At 41.2% G+C, this 20,708-nt stretch overlaps 1 protein-coding gene and 1 long non-coding RNA gene across 2 annotated transcripts in view; one reads left to right on the forward strand and one right to left on the reverse strand.

Moving 5' to 3' along the window:
• The window catches only part of col4a4 (collagen, type IV, alpha 4), a 161,886-nt gene extending 148,410 nt beyond the window's left edge, over positions 1 to 13,476 (reverse strand). Inside the window, exon 1 of the mRNA XM_031790323.1 lies at positions 13,416 to 13,476. The gene's annotated coding sequence lies outside the window, so the exon portion shown is untranslated. The remainder of the gene's footprint in view (positions 1 to 13,415) is intronic.
• On the forward strand, positions 250 to 20,330 carry LOC109906288 (uncharacterized). Its single transcript, XR_002257373.2, has 4 exons — positions 250 to 674; positions 13,983 to 14,098; positions 14,493 to 14,561; positions 14,986 to 20,330. It is a non-coding gene; the product is annotated as an uncharacterized LOC109906288 (long non-coding RNA).
• Positions 20,331 to 20,708: the final 378 nt, after the last annotated feature.

Below are 20,708 nucleotides of genomic sequence, written 5' to 3' on the forward strand. Positions count from 1 at the left end.
TAACTAACCTAAAAGAGCGCAACTATATTTCACAATACATTTATCCGGTTTATTTTTATACTATCAAATGAATTAATAGGCCCACCTTAGAACAATGTATATAATACTATATAAAACATATCACCATGTATCATTATTAATTAAAAACGAAATATAAAAATTACAGCGTAATCACAAAGTATTACGGTATTTAAGTGTACACCGCTCATTCTTAAATAAGCACTTGACCGTACTCACTTTTCCAACATATACAATATGTTTCTCGACGATTGTATGTCCCACTCGTTCTTATTATACCTCAGCAGTTACACTTTGTTGCCTATGACTTGGGTGTATTATTTAGCCTTAAAATACTTAGCTGTCAGGTGTGAATGGGGGCTCGAAGGTAAAAGCACTGTCTTTCTTGAGGGTTATCTTTACCACGCGCTATATCTAAGGATAGTGATCTAACCCACTTACCTATCAAAGTCCAGAAACCCGTCGCAGTGACAGCGAGCAGTAGGCTATTTCTTCTTATTTTTAAAACACATGTATTCAAGAGGGCTGCTGCATTGCTTTTACAGTTACAAAGATATCCAACTGAAATGACGGACTTTCTCACTTTTCCCGCACTGCTCTGGAGTGTCCTGTTGCTAGTGCTCAGCGGCATCATCACACCCGCATGCACAGATGATGTAAGTATAAAAATGCAATGATTAATTAGGCTATAAGGGCTCAGCTCAGGGTAAAGTCTGCTGCATATCGTTCATACGTGTATTATAACTGACTTGTAAGGGAAATACTTTTTATTGCGAACACGAATCTGAGTTGACGATATAGCTGAGTTGGCGGGTCATCCATGCCGAAATTACTTCACATGATGTGTCACCTGAATAGCCACCTATAGACGTATTAATGTTACCCTAACTCATACAGGTAGCCTAGATTTACTTGGTGTAGCAGGAGCGTTATGGACATAGATTGACATAAAATACATTCATGTCAGAGTTGAATTATGTTGATGTAATTTATTGCCTCTACAGGTCTAAGGCTCACGACAGGTGTATTACAAAGCTTTAGGCTACTGGTTAAGATTACATTTAGTTGTAGAGTGGTGACCATTTTAATATGGTAGAATGGAAATGGTCCGATTGTTTTGCATGCCTGTATATTCAGCCAGCTCCAACAGAGGCGCCATTGCGCACACGCACGCACGCGCACTCGTGCACACACACACACCACATATTCACACGCACACATTCACACGCGCACACATTTCCCCAGGCCCATCCCTGAGCTGTGTACTTAAAACAAGCGCTCAAGTGCTCAAATGTGCTGAAAAACTATTCCCAGACCAAGGTTAATATAGCTGTGTGTTTTTATATTAGAGTAGATTTGATTAGTTTATTTTAATCTCTGTTTAGTTTCAGTTCGTTTTAGACCAGATTTGCTCGTTTTTATTTAGTTAGGGACAGAAAGCATGTGCAGATCATTTTTTGTGTGTTTTTTGGGATGCCACTGGGATGTGTCTTGCAACTGGGGGGCAGTAATACATAAATTAGGTTTAAATTATAAAGTCAATCTCAATGTGACTCGGATTTTAAAACAACAATTAACAATTAAACAATTAAAACAAGCAGTGGAACTGGCTTCGTGGTCCAGAGTTGAGTTTGAGGGGTCTATGGATTAGAGCAGAGCTGCCTAAACCACTTCATGGAGATCCACCATCTACCAGGACAGTAGATCTACAGGAAGAGGGCTGGGCAGCACTGGGTTGTGTATGTGTAGACTCACGTTTTCATTGAGTGTGGATAAGATCCTGCAACACAATGTGGTTGAGTTAAGTATACAACTCAATAATACAATTATCTTTGCAAAATGGCTGTCCTGCACAGTTGAGTCGCAAAAATGTGTAAAAATGTGCAGCCCAACATGTGTAATATGACACAACCATGCAGAGATGCATTTGGAAAACCCTGTTTTCCATTGCAAATCTTTACCAAAAATCTGTCGGATGCCTTTAGAACAGGGTTCTCCAACTGCACTCCTTGAGAGCCACTGGGTGCGCTGGCCGTTGATCCAGCCCTGCAGTAACACACAGTTAACAGTTAACAACAAGACCATGATTAATTGGTACTTTTTTTATTATCTGCTCACTCAGTGGCTTTTCAGGAGAGCAATGTCATGTAATCCGTTTGTTTCAATATAAGCTAATATATAAAATACATTGCTACAAAATTAATGCTCAGTATACATGGCATTGAACAGTCAGCCTTGTGCAGACTGCCACGAGGAAACAAAATCAATAGAACATATTTTTTAGTATTGTCCATATTTTTTAGTATTGGTGGCTCGCTTTTGGAGTCAAATCCAGGAATGGTTGTTATGTCATAATATCAGGGTTCAAATATCATTATACTTTTGGGTAAAGTATTTATTTTTAGGGCAATATCGGTAGAAATTGTACATATAGGAAGGTTCAGGACCCTCGTAAGACATCACAGTAAAAGGGAGGGATGTATTGCAAAAGGAAATGGCAAAATGATGTTATACTGGGGAAAGATGGGTTAATCTGTGGACATCGGAGGGTTGGAGTCAAGAATGAATGGTGGATTGGCAGCTGTGGGTTCAAATCCAGCACTTGAAGAAAGAGGAAATTAGTAATATATGTATAATTATTTAACTACAGGTACCGTTGATGTGAGCAAAATAGCAGTAAGAAGCAGTAGCAGGATTGTTATCCGTTAGTTTACTCCAATTAGGGTAGGGATGGTAGGGTAGGGGGAAAAAAGTATAGAGAAAAAATATAAAATCAGGGGGATTAGAAATTATGCAAACAATTAAATTGATAGTTTGTAAATTCTATCTGCAATTTTGAAGCTGATCTACCCTCTGCCCAAAATAAATAAACATTCCAATGGAGACCCAATTTGGTTCCCAGCTAATTTTAGCATGACATCATCCATGAATGTTGTTAAATGTCCTTGGACAACATGATTTACTAACCTTTTGTAGATGGGCATACCATAACGGTTATAAGAATGTTTGGTGAAAATGTTCCAATAATGTTTGTTTTGCACATTTAATATGTTTTTGTACAGAAAAATACAAAATAAAAACAGAAAACGTTAAAGCTATGTCATGGGAACATCCCTGGGAAACTTTGTCAAACGTTCGGGGGACTTTTAGATACATCTTAACCTTCTCAAGATGTCCCTATTAACATTTTGGGAATGCAGTGGTAACCAGAAATTGTTTGCTGTGTAGTGGTTTGATGTCTGTAGTTTATTTTTTATAAACTAGTAGGTGTCCTGTGTGGCTCAGTTGGTAAAGCATGGCACTTGCAATGCCAAGGATCATGGGTTTAATTTCTGTTGGGGCCACCCATATGAAGGATGTATGCATGCATATATGGCACTTTCAACATGGTGGCTTTGTTTTCTTAATTAACATTCTCTTGCTGTAGAACTGTACTGGGCATCTCTATTGTATTATGGATGTTGGTACTAATGTTGAAATAGTTAATATTTTTTTCAAAGTTTGTTGATCAAGTGAATTGGTTTGGGCAATTGCTTCAGGCAAGGCTTGGTGGACGTTTATGGGATGGTTTCTAGACACTGAGTAAGCCTAGACCTGGACTTAATAGCAAGTTCAGTGGAGAAGGTATATCTATGACTGCCCTGGAGCGATATCGCTCCATCGCTGGCTTTACACAATGCTTTGATCATTATAACCATATATGACAAATAAAGGATTGACCTCTATTCAGTTTAAAGATGGATAGCAGACTCAAAGTACATATTAAGATCTTCAAAAATATAGCCTATATGCGTGACAGACAGGGGATGGGTTGAGGGAGGGGTGTTATGGAGGCAGCCTAGCTGGTGTGTTGGTGTGAGGGTGGCTTGTGTAAGTCTGTGGTACATTTTCTGTGAGAACCATTCCCCCTGTCATGTGTATTTGTTTTACAGTGGCTGTTATCTACAGTAGACATCTGGTGGGGCACAGGCTCAGTCTTGTCACTGTGGATCTCAGATCACTCTAGATACAGACAGTCAGTGTGCTGCGTGCTCCACAGCTTCACCTCTTGGGCAGCATAAATTCCATATTACCTGTACTAGTCATGACTACAGGTTCAGTATTGAGACTCTGGACTTGGAACTTGTTACTGCCCCAGATACAATATTTCACCACCTCGGTAGGACTTGTGCTCATTCACTGGCAAAGAGACCCATAAGCACCAGTGGTACTAAGATTATCTGCAGTCCGACTAGGAGGCAGTATTTTCATTTTTGGAAAAATAACGTACCCAAAGTAAACGGGATATTTTGTCAGGACAAGATGCTAGAATATGCATATAATTGACAGGTTAGGATAGAAAACACTCTAAAGTTTCCAAAACTGTAAAAATATTGTCTGTGAGTATAACAGAACTGATATTGCAGGCGAAAGCCTGAGAAAAATCCAATCCAGAAGTTTTGAAAGCTCTGCGTTCCAATGCGTCCCTATTGAGCAGTGAATGGGCTATCAACCAGATTACTTTTTCTACGTATTCCCCAAGGTGTCTACAGCATTGTGACATAGTTTTACGCCTTTATGTTGAAGAATACCTGTAAGTGGCTACATTGTGTAAGTGGTCACCTGATGGCTCTCAAGAGTGATTCTCGCGTAAAATACAGAGGTAGCCATTTTTCCAATCGGTCCTACTGAAAAACCAATTGTCCCGGTGGATATATTATCGAATAGATATTTGAAAAACACCTTGAGGATTGATTATAAACAACGTTTGCCATGTTTCTGTCGATATTATGGAGCTAATTTGGAATATTTTTCGGTGTTGTCGTGACCGCAATTTCCGGCCGATTTCTCAGCCAAACGTGAAGTACAAACGGAGCTATTTCGCCTCCAAAAATAATATTTTTGAAAAAAGGAACATTGGCTATCTAACTGGGAGTCTCCTGAGTGAAAACATCCGAAGCTCATTAAAGGTAAACGATTTAATTTGATTGCTTTTCTGATTTTCGTGACCAAGTTACCTGCTGCTAGCTGGACATAATGCTATGCTAGGCTATCAATAAACTTACACAAATGCTTGTCTTGCTTTGGCTGTAAAGCATATTTTGAAAATCTGAGATGACAGGGTGATTAACAAAAGGCTAAGCTGTGTCTGAATATATTCCACTTGTGATTTTCATGAATAGGAATATTTTCTAGTAATATTTATGTCCGTTGAGTTATGCTAATTAATGTCAGTCGATGATACTCCGGGATGGGGAGTATCAAGATGTTTTAAACTGTATATACATGGTTTATAATAGAGAATACATTTGTATAGATCCAGCTGTATGTTTAAACCCCATTTTAATGGGAAACCTAAGCACAGCAAATCTATGTGGTGCTTATCTTTTGGACTAATTTTGTATTGTGGCATTTACTAAACAGATGGCCTAAGGCATAGACTTATCACAACAGAAGAACACTTTTGAAGAATCAAAACATGACCCTTGTTTAAGACTGCTTTCAGTAGCAGAAATGCAGGAAATATAGAAAAACTATTGGAATGTGAAAGAGGAAATAGTATTCTGCAGAAAGTTATTGAAAGTAACTATCTGCCTCTGGGCGAAAAGGTAAGATGGACAGAGAGAGGGGGAGAGAGATAATATTATATTTTCCAGGTGTGTGGAGTCACACAGTCTGATGTCAGTCTAGTGACCGATAAATGCATAAAAAATAAATACATTCTAATTGTAGTACAATAATTGTTTTATAAGAAAAGTCTGTCGTGAGCCATATGGTTCCTGTGCACAACAAGAGTGTGTTAGTGTAACGGCTCTCGTTGGTAGAAGGAAGAGACAAAATAGAGCTTTTTGGTCTAAACTCTACTCGCCGTGTTTCAAGGAAGAAGGAGGATGAGCACAACCCCAAGAACACCATCCCAACCGTGAAGCATGGAGGTGGAAACATCATTCTTTGGGGATGCTTTTCTGCAAAGGGGACAGGACGACTGCACCGTATTGAGGGGAGGATGGATGGGGCCATGTATCGCGAGATCTTGGCCAACAACCTCCTTCCCTCAGTAAGAGCATTGAAGATGGGTCGTGGCTGGGTCTTCCAGCATGACAACGACCCAAAACACACAGCCAGGGCAACTAAGGAGTGGCTCTGTAAGAAGCATCTCAAGGTCCTGTAGTGGCCTAGCCAGTCTCCAGACCTGAACCCAATAGAACATCTTTGGAGGGAGCAGAAAGTCCGTATTGCCCAGTGACAGCCCTGAAACCTGAAGGATCTGGAGAAGGTCTGTATGGAGGAGAGGGCCAAAATCCCTGCTGCAGTGTGTGCAAACCTGGTCAAGAACTACAGGAAACGTATGATCTCTGTAATTGCAAACAAAGATTTCTGTACCAAATATTAAGTTCAGCTTTTTCTGATGTATCAAATACTTATGTCATGCAATAAAATGAAAATGAATTACTTAAAAATCATACAATGTGATTTTTCTGGATTTTTGTTTTAGATTCCGTCTCTCACAGTTGAAGTGTACCTATGATAAAAATTACAGACCTTTACATGCTTTGTAAGTAGGAAAATCTGCAAAATCGGCAGTGTATCAAATACTTGTTCTCCCCACTGTATGATTCCCAATCAGAGACAACGATAGACAGCTTCCTCTGATTGGGAACCACACTCGGCCAAAAACAAAGAAATAGAAGACATAGACTTTCCCACCCGAGTCACACCCTGACCTAACCAAACAGAGAATAATAGAGATCTCTAAGGTGTCTGTGTCTCCAGTGCGCATAACACGGTGCCTGAGCGGTCACATGCTCCCCACGGTAAGCACAGGGAGTTGGCTCAGGTCTAAACCCTGACTCCGCCAATCTCCCCGTGAGCCACCCCCCCCAAAAAAAATTGGGGAGCTGCCTCTCGGGCTTCCTTTGTTGTTCTAATTCCTCGTATCGTCGCCGTTCCTCTCTTGCTGCCTCCGTCTGCTCCCTTGAACGGTGATACTCTCCAACCCGCGTCCAGGGTCCTTCTCCATTCAGGATTTCCTACCATGTCCATTCATCCTGGCCTCGCTGCTTGGTCCGTCTTTGGTGGGATCTTCTGTAATGGCTCTCGTTGGTAGAAGGAAGAGTGGACCAAGGCGCAGCGTGGAAAGTGTTCATGATTTAAATTTTTTCAAAGAACACTCAAACAAAATAACCAAAGTGAAAAACGAAAGCGCACAGTTCTGTCAGGTACAGACACGAAACAGAAAACAAGATCCCACAAAACCCAAAAGGAAAATGACAACTTATATATGATCCCCAATCAGAGACAACGATAGACAGCTGCCTCTGATTGGGAACCACACTCAGCCAAAAACAAAGAAATAGAAAACATAGACTTTCCCACCTGAGTCACACCCTGACCTAACCAAAACATAAAGAATAATAGGGATCTCTAAGGTCAGGGCGTGACAGTTAGCCTGCGGAACTAAAGTCTGGGAATTGGTTTGTGGAGCTAATACAAGTCTTCAGATCTCAGAAAATACCCTTTAACAGACAGACTTCACTTCAAGCAGTCCGATATTTACCAGATGCTTGCCGGGATAAGCCTTTTATGTCTCCTTTGCACATGCCCGCTGGCAATTTTAGGAGTGGGAGTAGACATGGGCCAATGTGGGTGGAAGTCTATTTTAATAAATCCGTTGAATATACTCCATCACAAAGAAATGCATTATTATTTTGTTTTAGGCAGGTCCTTAAAAAACATAAGATTAATAAAATGATTTCATTTTATACCCTCACTCTGCTTTGTTAGAGAGCAGATGTAGGGTCTTACATTTGAGATTATATTCATCATGATACTGATGGAAAATAATAGCAATCTGTATTTTCAAAAGCATGTGAGTCTCGTGTTGATATTTCACAACCTTCGCGAGCTTTTGGAGTTGTGTATACGCGATCGAGCAAAATAATAGGCCTACACTTCATTTAGACGACATTATTGCATGCTAAATGTTTCTGATCAGTGATAGATGAGCAAACTAATATATGAGCAGTAACACCTACACTTATTTATGACTTATCACTTACAGAATTGACCAAACATACAGACAGAGATTCAGTGGAACAAAATCACATTGATGATTAAGACAAGTCACAGGCTTTAGGTCAGGGGTAGGGGAGAACCGGGACAAAAGTAACAGTTTTTTAAAAATGTAACTACTCAAAGATCGATAGAGCTAGAGCGACCATCTTTTATAACAAATAACTTATACAGTGCCTTCAGAAAGTTTTCACACTCCTTGACTTTTCCACATTTTGTTGTGCAACAATTGAATTTAAAATGGATTAAATTGAGATTGTGTGTCACTGGCCTACACATAACGTCAAAGTGGACTTGTGTTTTTAGAATGTTTTACAAATGATTTCAAAATGAAATGTCTTGAGTCAATAAGTATTTAACTCCTTTGTTATGGCAAGCCTAAATCCTTTCAGGAGATTGCTTAACAAGTCACATAATAGTTTGCATGGACTCACTCTGTGTGCAATAATAGTGTTTAAAATGATTTTTGAATGACTCCCACACATACGTAAGGTTCCCTCGGTTGAACAGTGCCTTTTAAACACAGATTCAACCACAACAACCAGGGAGGTTTCCAATGCCTTGCAATGAAGGGCACTTATTGGTAGATGGGTAAAATAATTACACTTTGGATGGTGTATCAATACACCCAGTCACTACAAAGATACAGGGACCCTTCCTAACTCCTTTCCATCCGCTCCTTGCTGGAGCGGATGGAAACTGCTCAATGATTTCATAATGAGTCCAATGGTGACTTCAAAACAGTTACAGAGTTTAATGGCTGTGATAGGAGAACTAAGGATGGATCAACAACATTGCAGTTACTCAACAATACTAACCTAAATGACATAGTGAAAATAAAGCAGCCTGTATTGAATGCAAATATTCCAAAACATGCATCCTGTTTGCAATAAGGCACTAAAGTAAAGTACCAGTCAAAAGTTTGGACACACCTACTCATTCAAGGGTTTTGTCTTTATTTTTTACTATTTTCAACATTGTAGAATAATTACCAGGTGTGCCTGTTAATGCCGAGAGTGTGCAAAGCTGTCATCAAGGCAAAGGTTGGCTACTTTGAAGAATCTAAAATCTATTTTCATTTGTTTAACACTTTTTTGGTTACTACATGATTCAATGTGTTATTTCACTATTATTCTACAATGTAGAAAATATTAAAAATAAAGAAAAACCCTGGAATGAGTAGGTGTCCAAACGACTTTTGACTTATGTTTAATTTCTTTAGTATATCAGAAAAGGGACAGGTTTGACTTTCAGAAAAATTTTATTATGTTAGTTGCATAATTCTAACAGTGTGAAACCTAACAGGGTGAACATTTGGAGCCTAAATTAGCCATAGCTCTGTGGGTGATTGCGATTGAGCTAGCACAATGGTAAATATGGTAAACATTGAAAGAGGATTTCATTTATATATCAAAAGTATCTTAACATTTTGACATTTCCTAAATGTTCTCTGTAATTTCTCCTAACAGGGTGGGGATTTATGAGTAAGACAAACAGACTAACGTCATGAAATGCTAAAATGATCCCAGATGGGTCTCAAATATGCAACTTTTGACTTCACTTTGACATTAGTATCCCATCATGACCGTTTTCCCACCAACAAAGTGATGACACTACCTGAACATGATGTCAAGGGGTTGTTTTCTTAAAGGAGAATTACTACAAACTAACAGGGTGGAACGTGATATCAGGGACACAGAACATCATAAATACAATAATAATAAATACAATAATCATGAGAAATAAAATATTGATGAGAGATATTTAAAATAATGAGGAAATATTTTATTGTTGTGTAGTTTATACGTATTGTAGTAGTTGACGAATAGCACCAGGGGACATGGCAAAAATGCCAACATGCACTGAAAACCAAATGCATATTGATCCATATCTTTGTGTTTTTATGGTAAATGACACCTAATCTTATATTTAAAGCCTTTTGGAATCCACATTTTACACTAAATAAGTAAGGGATAGTCAACGAGGGGCTATGCGTTCTCTAGAAAATAATGAACGATGTAGAATGTGTGTTCCACGACACGCTAGCAAAGTGAAACTATCGTGCCACAGAGTTGCATTATTTTCCAGAGAACGCATAGAGCCCCGAGTTGATTATATATTTTATACCATGGCTATAATTTAACAAATGTACAGCTAGAAATGTGTTCATTTGCAGGTAGAAATGTGTTTAACATCCACTGAAGTAGCTAGCAAGTTTACTAGATAGCAACAGTCGTTGCCTTGGTAACCAAGCAAACAGACTTGCTAGTTTAGCTAACCAAACCATCAGTCCAAACTTGCTATTATGAAAATAAAATTCAACAGTGCCAATGACCTTTTCAATTCGACTTTTGCTTTTAAAAGCAGTTCAATCATAGAACATGTAAGAACTAGCCATTGAATTCTACCGTGCAAATATACCGTGCGTGTTATAGTAAGGTGACCAGATTTCTGAAATGAAAACCGGGGACATTTCCAGTTCAGTGGTATGATTAAAATATCCAATGTTATTATCTATGAAATAAAAAAGGGGGACAATTCCGGTTTCATGTATTTAGTCTAACAGGCACACTGTGATGTGCACAGACAGAGAAAACAACTATATTACAGAAACACTACAGACAAGACAGAACTGTCCAATTTGAACAGCCATTCAGTGGTCCTGGTAGTCTGGGTATAATAAGAGTAGAAGAGAACCTGAGCAAAATTGAAAAAAAAACAGACAATAGTATATGTGAAATACTTAACATAATAAAGAAATAAGATGCTGATGAGATTGGTAACTACATAATACACTTATACCAACCTAATCTGTATATTTCTCAGAAGAATGTATTTTCTTCAGGATTGCTCTGTCTTCGGCCAGCTTCTCCATGAACTCCTGGCAGGGGAGGTTTAAGTTTGTCTTCACAATAAGCGTGGCCTTGATGGTAGGAACAGTGAACCTATTTCTTGCTGCTGTCCATAGAGCATTCATTTGGGAGAACACTCTCTCGACTGATGCATTACTTCTAGGTAAGCACATTACAAAAGACGCTAATCTAGCCAGGTTAGTGTGTGGGATGTCGTTCTCTTAGAAGTGGGTAACCACCGTGCTCCATCTCTGACTAAGCGGTGTCTCAGATGTTTTCCATTCTTCAAGGGAAACCCCCTTTAGGAACTCTTGCAGGCCAGTAACCTCGTCACACAATGCATCCTCATTGATGGTCACATTGGGGCATTTTTCCTGCAGTGTGCCTGGAGCCTTCACGCAGAGGTTGCCTTTTTAAAAGGAGACAATGTAAATCTTTTAGATTATCTGTGTGCTTTTCCCATGCTTGCAAGTAGTTCACAGCCATAGTGAAGAACGATTGGGATGTTTTGAGAAAGCTCTCTTTAGACATGGCTCCATTGTCCTCTAGCTCTCTCAGAAGTCCTCTGACCAAAACTTGTCATCAGTCAATTTTGCAGTCAATTTTGCCTCAACGTTTCTCAGAATTGCAGCGGACTCCACAGCACAGTGGCCCTGGCCTCCAAGCATCTTGATCGTGTCACTGAATACGGTCAAGTTTCCATGGACAAAGGCCAGCCAAAGTTCAGTCAGTGGATCTTCAAACATTGTTCACAGGACAACAGGGCATTTGTCTTCAGAAATAAAAAAGGATTTCAATGGCACATTTTCAGCACTCTTTCTAGAGCAGGGAGCATGGACATCCAGTGAACATTGCTGTGTCCTAAAATGTTATGGTACTCCTGGCCAACAAACTCACAAAAGCCTTTCAGTCTTTCTACTCTGACGGTGAAAATATGAACATATTCCAAATATCTTTGTGAGCAGGTACTAAACATCATATCCAAAGCTGTTCTGGCCGTGTTACGAATGATGTGGGCAGGACAACCTAAGCCAATCACCTCACGCTGCAGAGCATTTTTAACTTTGGTATGGGACATTGACCCTCCCCAGCCTATTCAGTCCTCCAAAGGTATTTGTTGTCAGCAGAGAATGTTTTCCAGGTTACATTTTTGGATGACCACTAGGACCTCAGCTGCAATTGTCTCTGCTTTTTCTCCATTCAATTCAATGGAAAAATCAAGTAGTTTTGTTTCCACAGATGTGCTGCATTCATATATCCTACATATCTGACTACTATTGGCAGCAGCTTTACATGTTCATGATTGGACACATCAATGGACAAGGACACAAATTCAACCTGGTCTAGGTCCTGTGTTACCAAAGTAGTTGCCCATGTTGCTAACACGTTACTCACTATGGCGTCATATTTTGTCCTAGCACATGTAAACTTTGGCTCATAAAGCTTCCATGTCAGTTGTGCTGTGCAGTCCATAGATCTGTAACAATGATTGTGTCACATAGTGTGGTATGCAAAGACACCCTCCTGCACAGCTAAACCATATTCTTCTTGGGAAGGCTCTACCTTCTTGAAGAATGTGGTGACAGTGGGCATACCAACACGGGCAATCAGAGAGGCTTTATGCTTTTTCGTCTGCTGATGTTCTACCACTGCCGTTCTTCTCCGGCTGCCAATTGAAAGAGAGGAATTACAAAGGGTGCCATTTTATTGTCTTGACCTGAGCGTATAAATGGAAATTCTCTCATCATGTTTTTCATAAAGTGCATTTCCGTTTCTTGGAAAGAGTCATTGTCTCTCCTCTGTCTGCTCTTCTTCACTCTCTTGTATAACTTTTCTTACTCTCAACTTTTTCTTCTCCTCCAATCTTTCTCCTCCTCTTTTCTTCACTCGTCTTCCTTTCCTTCTCTTCACCTTTCCACCTCACTCTTCTACGCCCTCCTTGCTTCACTCTTTTTACTCCCTTAATGTTTCCTTCTCCTTCCTCTCCAATCTGTATTAATAAATAGTATAATATTAGATAAAATACTTTGGTTAAAAGATTCCCATTGCTTGCCTCATTTCTGTATTTTATCTCAAAAACATTGTTTGTAATAATAAATTGGCAGGCTCTGTAATCATATCTTTACCTTTCCTCCTCTGTCTCCTTCACTCTTCTTCCTATCCAGTCTTCATCCTCTCCTTCCTCTCCACTGCTAATGTTATCCATGAACATTTCTAACTATATTTTCACACTACTTATTTTAATGCCAAACCATTAAAATTGTAATCTACAATTATATTTTCAAAATAGCCCGTCCACTGCATGTTTATATGTGAACGTTTTTTAACCTAGCTATAACAGTAGCTAGCTAACTTAGCCTGCTAACTTAGTCTACACAGCTAATGTTAGCTAGCATAACCTATTTAAAACCTTATAGAGCAGATCATCTATCTATATAATAAATTGTGACATTATAACATCACTAGCTAGTATCTCAAACGATTGTAACTTACCTGGCTTGAAAAGACGTTTGTGGTGATGTTGTGGATTCACCTGACACTTGCTAGCTTCTGACCAAGTTTTCCACAGAAGTTTTCTCTAAAACTATCGTGAGCAAGTAGTTAGTAGAAGAAGAAGAGTGAATGAAGCTGCTATAGTGAGCAGCCCCCTCTGCTGGACTAAACAAGCACAACGCGATTGAGACGTCAACCGGTAGGCTCTGCTGCACAGTGTTTCTTGGCAGGTAAAATATTTCACTTTGCGGTATGTTTTTAACGCACAGTTAAAAACGGAGACATTTCCGGGGACAGCACCAGCCGGGGACAGGCCACCAAAAACGGGGACTGTATCTGGAAAACGGGGACGTCTGGTCACCCTACGTTTTTGGGAAATAATGCACGCTCTAGAATGCCCTTCAAGCCAATCAGAAACTATTATTCAACAACGCCATGGTATAAGAAGTTATATTTCCTGGGGAAAGAAAAGGGACTGGATAGTGGGAATGACCAATGGTGCATAAATAGCCTAATGTGTGTGTGTGTGTGTGTGCGTATGTGTGCGTGTGTGTGTGTGCGTTCCAGGGTCACCCAGGGCCAAGGGGTATTCCTGGTATACCGGTCTAGATGGCTGTAACGGGACCAGAGGGGACTCTGGTTTCCCTGGAATCCATGTTCTGGATGGGCCTGATGGGGGAGCGGTGAGTACAGTACAGAACTGTACGGCATGTGGCTGGTGTAGGGGACACAGAGAGGGGCTATATCACTCTGCATTCCTTGAGATCCCAGAACATGAAGGATTAGGGTAGCTAGATGGCTAAATAATCTGAGCGAGGTGGCATATCGAAGTAGCCTGGTACCAGATCAGTTTGTGTTGTCTTGCCAATTCCTATTTTTTGCCAATGTCCCAACATGAATTGGCTATGCAGCACAAACAGATCTGGGACCAGGCTAATATTGAAGAGCCAACACATTTACAGAAAATAATCCTGCAGCAACAGGAAATGTGAATTTTATGGAAGACCCAGATGCAGACAGTGTGGAAGGAAAAAATATACTGTATTGTGTTGTTGACATTTCTATTGATGACTGCAGGGTTTCTCAGGGATCAAAGGAGTGCCAGGGGACCCCACCGTTCAGTTCATCCAGTACCCTGGTATACCTGTAAGTGGGCTTTCACAACCATCACCCCTCCATACAGTCTCTTTCATTTGTGTGTCCACCTGTACATGCTTTCCCACCTGTACATGCTTGCGTCTCTTACGCAAAATATTCATCTTATTTGATTATTGATAGATTTATTGATTGATGATGGATGGATGGATGGATTGATTGTCATAAACCTTTTAGGTGCCCAACCCATGTCTGCATACAAAACAAAACCAATATGCCCTATGCTTCTACACAATCAATCATCCTACAGTCATTGTCTGTGTACCTGACTCTCACTCATATACCCTCTTAGCTTTGTACACCCGTTTGTTTGCCCATCCTCACCCACTCCAATGCCTCCTTACATTGCCATGTATGTTCTGTTGTTAAGACTTCTTCTCTTTTTCTTTTCTCTTCTCTTGTTCATCTCTGACAGGTTGATGTCGGCCGTGCTGGGGTTACTGGACTGCCTGTGAGCAAGATGGTTGTTGGACGGTTGTTGGATGGGTTCCCTACAGCCTGTCAAATCACAACATACACTACTTCAAAATGACCCCCTTACCAGCATGTGCCTGCCTCTGCTGCTGTGACACATTCAATGTGTCGACATAGTTACTACTGCATTACTATTGCCTGGTCACCAGATCTGTATGCGATTTAGCCATCTTCACTAACTGTCCTTGTCATGCCAACAATGTACGTAAGAAGAGCAGCCAGGTTTACATATAACCAGTGCTTAAAACGTTCATAAGAATCCGCCTCTTTTTTTAAATGTAAATAGTCCTTTCAGTATTACCACAATATTCCCATACATCTTATTACCTGTCCTGTCTGGCTGTAGCAGGCTGTGTAGTAAAATTAAATGTATTTGGCCCCATTACACAAAACATTTTTGGCAACATTTTGTCCTGATCAATGCCGTTTGCAAGAACAAAATATTCAAACCGTTCTGTATGAGCTCCATTGCTCAACACTTTCATCAAACTGTCCAATATTTCTAACAATTCCAGACATTTTTTGTTTGTCATTTGGCTCCTGTTTGTTACTCAACTCATACTTGTCCTCAACCATGGCAATGTTCTGTTCAGCCGTAATAATATTTTCTGCAGTCTTCAACTTCACTCACTGATGTTTTATCCTGAAATTCACTGATTTAGCAGCTTTTAATTCAAAAGCACAACCAGGATTCCCTAGAGCACAATGGGACAAACCCTCCAATAACCATACACTGGGCCACACTGAGCCAATTGTGCACCGCCCCATGGGTCTCCCGGTTGTGGCCGGCTGCATCAGACTTGAACCAGGCTCTCTAGTGGCACAGCTAGCACTGTGATACAGTGCCTTAGACCACTGCGCCACTAAGGATGCTGGAAAAAAGCAGTTTTAAACTTTTTCCAAACAGAAAAGTTAACGTAGGTTCAGACTTACTCGTTATCTGTTATTATGTCTCGCGGGTTTCATAACCACGTCTTTATAACAATTCAATAATGATCAGACGGGAGACAGGAATCAGTTCAACCATTTATCTACAATGTGCTCGGTCTCAACACATACAACCCCCATGATGCGCTGCGGCACAAACCCAATGAACAACACTGGCAGAAAAATGTCTTGTTATAAGAACAATGTGTGCTATAAGGAGGCAACTATTTATGTATTACTCAGTTGACTAAATAATTGCCTCCTTATAACAGAAATGAAATCATTGCCAGATTATTGTGAAGTTTACAGTAGTTTCTGCACAGATATTTGCTATTTTATCATGGACCAGGCTATACATTGATGTTACTACTGTGGGCATGAACCTCTTTAGTCAGAAACTCTTAGGTGCATCCAAATGGCTTGATATGGTAGCACCTACACAGAGCTCTGTTCCAGACAGACATACAGACAGAGAGAGAGCTCAGGTCTTGGTCAGTCCCACATCCCACAGGCCATAGCCCCTGTTGTTTTAGTCTTCCTATTCAGCCCTTTGTGCTGCTACTCTGTTGTTTCAGAGTGCCCCCTCTTCAGACCAAAGCCCCCAGAGCTCCACCATTGTCACTCCCCGGGGGCTTTAGATGGGCAGCTCGTATCCCGACCCGTTTGTCTTCCGAGTGGTTTCACACCATGAGCAAAATGAGAGAGAGCCACAGGCATGCTGAGCCGCCAGGAAGTCACCCATCGGTGGGGGATGGTGGAGTGAAGCGGGGGGAAAATGGGTGGTCAGAGGGTGCTGTTCCCGGCACTGCAGACAATCCGTTGCATGGGGACCCCCACCAACCCCTTCACCCCCGACATTAGTCCCCAGGGATTATGGTGGTATTGGCTTAAATCACGGTCACACACACAAGAGAGGTGCTCAGGAACTCTGGGACAAAACTGTTGTGGTATGTGGCCTCTTCTCAGCTCATTCTCGTTTCTACTTAGTTGGGTACTCCTTAAGCATGCATGAGGCCTAACACAGGTAGCATAGCGGTTAGAGAAGTAGGGTTGCTGGTTTAAATCTGATGATGTGTGACCTTGCAACTGGAGAGTTGCTTGCATCATGCTAGACATCCTTGCTTGCTGTTGTTTCCTTGTGCAAGGCACTTAACCCCCTACAATTGCTCTGGTGGCAGTGAACTGCAGCTGACCCACTGCTTCCAACCCCTCAGGGTATATTTGTGTGTGTGTCTTTGTGGGCTTGGGTTGTGAACATAAAATACAAATGTCCATTCTCTGTAAGTTAATAGACTATCAAGTTTTCTTCTAACCCAGTGGGTGTAAAGGACTGCTTGGTGAGTACCACTTCCTCCCGTTTCGGCACATACCTGGCTCAAACCCTGGACCTCTGCTTCACAAACATACCTGACCGTCCTGCCTCAAGCATCTCTACCAGTCACACTTCTCAAAAGCTAGCAATTGAATGGTGCAAACGTGGATACTTAAGGCTGAGGAGTAAGTTTCACTCATCTCCATGTGCCACATATCTGGGCAAACTGAAATGATGCCATCATTTCAACCAGTTTTGCCCGCTGGGAATCACCCTCTGAGAACAGAGTCTTGTTGCCGATCACTGCTTTACTGACCTGGGGTGAGTTTCCCAAAAACCTTGTAGCGATTGTGATCATCGCTATTTCTCTGGACGACCCATACCAGTTCCACTAGCAGAATAGCAACATTTGATGAATTGTGTTCATCGCAGAAGATTTACAATCAAATATCCTTTTTATAGTTATCCCTCTCTCACTGCTGTGTGGGTGGTTTGTCAAGAGAAACAATGTTATGAGTTCACTACAACGCTTCTGGGAAACTCACTCCTGCTTCTACCCTTTGATCATAATGTAACACATTCGGGGGGGTTGCCCCAACAGGGACTCAAACCCGAGTCCAGCAACTATCAACCTTAGCTGTTCCGAATCTCTTGACGAGGTCACTAGGTGTTGGATTAAGGTTGCTACAATAACAACAGCACATTGTCACATCAGAAAAGGCCAGTGGGCCTGTCTTTCATCCTGCTCTCTCAGTAGGGAAGAAGGCAGTGATTTAACAGAAGAAGAAGAATTGACGTTTTGAAACTCTAGAGTCAGGGAACCATGCGCTCACACTACAGCTAGTCTTAAGTGTGACAGTGAGTAGCTGTAATGTTTGATTAGCTCAGATAAGCATTAGTGGACAGCACCGGGAGATATAGGACTGTTCGATCACTCTCACAGATGAATAGAGCCATAGAAATTCAATGACTAGATTATATGTCTATGCATAGAGCTCCCCGATGAGACTACATAGACCCAAGCTCTGTGTGTGGACCAAAGGGCTGTCTACTGCCACCATGAGGGGGACAGGGCCATCCCAGATCAGGCATGCCCTGCGGAGACAGAGACAAAGCAAGGTGTTGTAGTGAATATTTTCTATTCATCGAGGCTCACGACTTGGACCTGGTTCAAGTATGCAAGCTTGCCACCGTGAATGCTTCGATGCCGCCTGATTAGAATTAAATAGGGTCAGGTTCAGGTATGTGAGAGACAAGAACAGGACATGAGAAAAATGTTAGCCAGAACCAGTATGTGCTTGCAGAGGTGAGAGGTTGAAAGTGGGTGAGAGAATAGGGAGAGGTGAAGGAAGGGGTGAGAGAGGTTGATGGGTAACATAGTAAGCACTGAGGTTGAGGAAGTTGACTCTTACAGAGGTGAGGCGGGGGTGGGGAGAGATCTGGAGATGTGTCTGAAAACGACAGACCAGCCGTCACCAGCATGCTGGCTTGCCCATCTGTGAACACTGACATGCAGCGTATCTCCTTGTTTTGAATCCGTTGCATTTTCTACAGTCTTTGATGTTCCGCCACCATGGGTTTGAAAAGTGTTTTCTGTTCTCTGGTATTCTTGGAGAATACCGTGTTTTCTAATCTTGTCCATCTCTTGAGAGTGCCACAGTCCCCCTCAGGAGACTGAAAAGATTTGGCATGGGTCCTCAGATCCTCAAAAGGTTCTATAGCTGCACCATTGAGAGCATCCTTACTGGTTGCATCATTGCCTGGTATGGCAACTGCACAGCCACCGACCGCAAGGCACTACAGAGGGTAATGGATGGCTGCTAGCGTTGGCCGGCTCGTGTGTGGGTGTGTTTGTGTAAAGGTTTGTGTGGTCAGATTACTGAGCCTGTTAGGCAAAACACTGATTCACTTATTGTGATTTTTTTAGACAGGAGGGAATTAATAAAACAGGTGGTCAGGAAATGTGTCCACAGTGACTCCACATTATTCTTATCTGTAGACTACTGAGTGACGGTGTTAAAGCCTACGTCCTAAATGGCACCCTATTCCCTATATAGTGCACTAATTTTGACCTGGAAACATAGACCAAGGCCCGTAACAATATGTTATTTGATTATGACTATGATGTTATTAAGTGTCCATGACCACTCACGGTCCTTTTGTACTCTTTTCACTGGTAACTAGTGTTCATCTTTGTGACAGAACAGAGTCATTTAGGTCTTCAAGCTGTCTTTGTCTCTATTAATCTGTGCATCCTTCATTCTCTCTCTCTCTCTCTCTCTCTCTCTCTCTCTCTCTCTCTCTCTCTCTCTCTCTCTCTTTCTTTCTCTCTCTCTCTTTCTTTCTCTCTCTCTCTTTCTTTCTCTCTCTCTCTCTGGCCCCTCTCCTTTTCCACTTTGCTGTTCTTTCTTTCATTACAGATTTTTTTTTTTCTTCCTGTCACCTCATGTTGCTTAAATCTCCGCTGTCTTTCCTCCTCTCTTTCCCCTCTCCTCCTTCTCTCCCTCTCTCTCCTGCATGCCCCAGGTGTGTGCAGGTCTCTGTCTGATGATGTGTTATCAGGGGACTGTGGAGCCGTCACACAGGGCCCAAGATCCTGCCAGGGCGATAACAACATTAAATTCACACACGGTCAGATGCACACGCACGCACACACCTCCCTACTTGCACTGTTTTTTGACACCAAGCCTCATTTCTATCATTCAGCTCTGCTATTATCATATTATTTACGTGATTAGTATAAAAATGTAAAACCTCTCCACTGTACATTATTTTGTTGATCTAGTTTTTAAGTATGCCAAGTGTTTATGTCTGGATGTGTTTATGTGTGTGTGTGTGTGTGTGTGTGTGTGTGTGTGTGTGTGTGTGTGTGTGTGTGGGAGAAAGAGACTTTGTGTGTGTACAAAATATAGGACCCTATCTGTCTCATTGTCTCCCTCCCAGTGGAAGACTTACCATTAGGCAGAAGAGGCAATTGCCTCTGGCCTCACATCATCAAGTGGCCTTATGATGCTTAATAAAACACATACAGTGGGGCAAAAAAGTATTTAGTCAGCCACCAATTGTGCAAGTTCTCCCACTTAAAAAGATGAGAGAGGCCTGTAATTTTCATCATGGGTACACTTCAACTATGACAGACAAAATGAGAAAAAAATCCAGAAAATCACATTGTAGGATTTTTAATGAATTTAATTGCAAATTATGGTGGAAAATAAGTATTTGGTCTATAACAAAAGTTTATCTCAATACTTTGATATATACCCTTTGTTGGCAATAACAGAGGTCAAATGTTTTCTGTAAGTCTTCACAAGGTTTTCACACACTGTTGCTGGTATTTTGGCCCATTCCTCCATGCAGATCTCCTCTAGAGCAGTGATGTTTTGGGGCTGTTGCTGGGCAACACGGACTTTCAACTCCCTCCAAAG

This window comes from Oncorhynchus kisutch, linkage group LG15 (assembly GCF_002021735.2).
Source record: "Oncorhynchus kisutch isolate 150728-3 linkage group LG15, Okis_V2, whole genome shotgun sequence".
Lineage (NCBI taxonomy): Eukaryota > Metazoa > Chordata > Actinopteri > Salmoniformes > Salmonidae > Oncorhynchus > Oncorhynchus kisutch.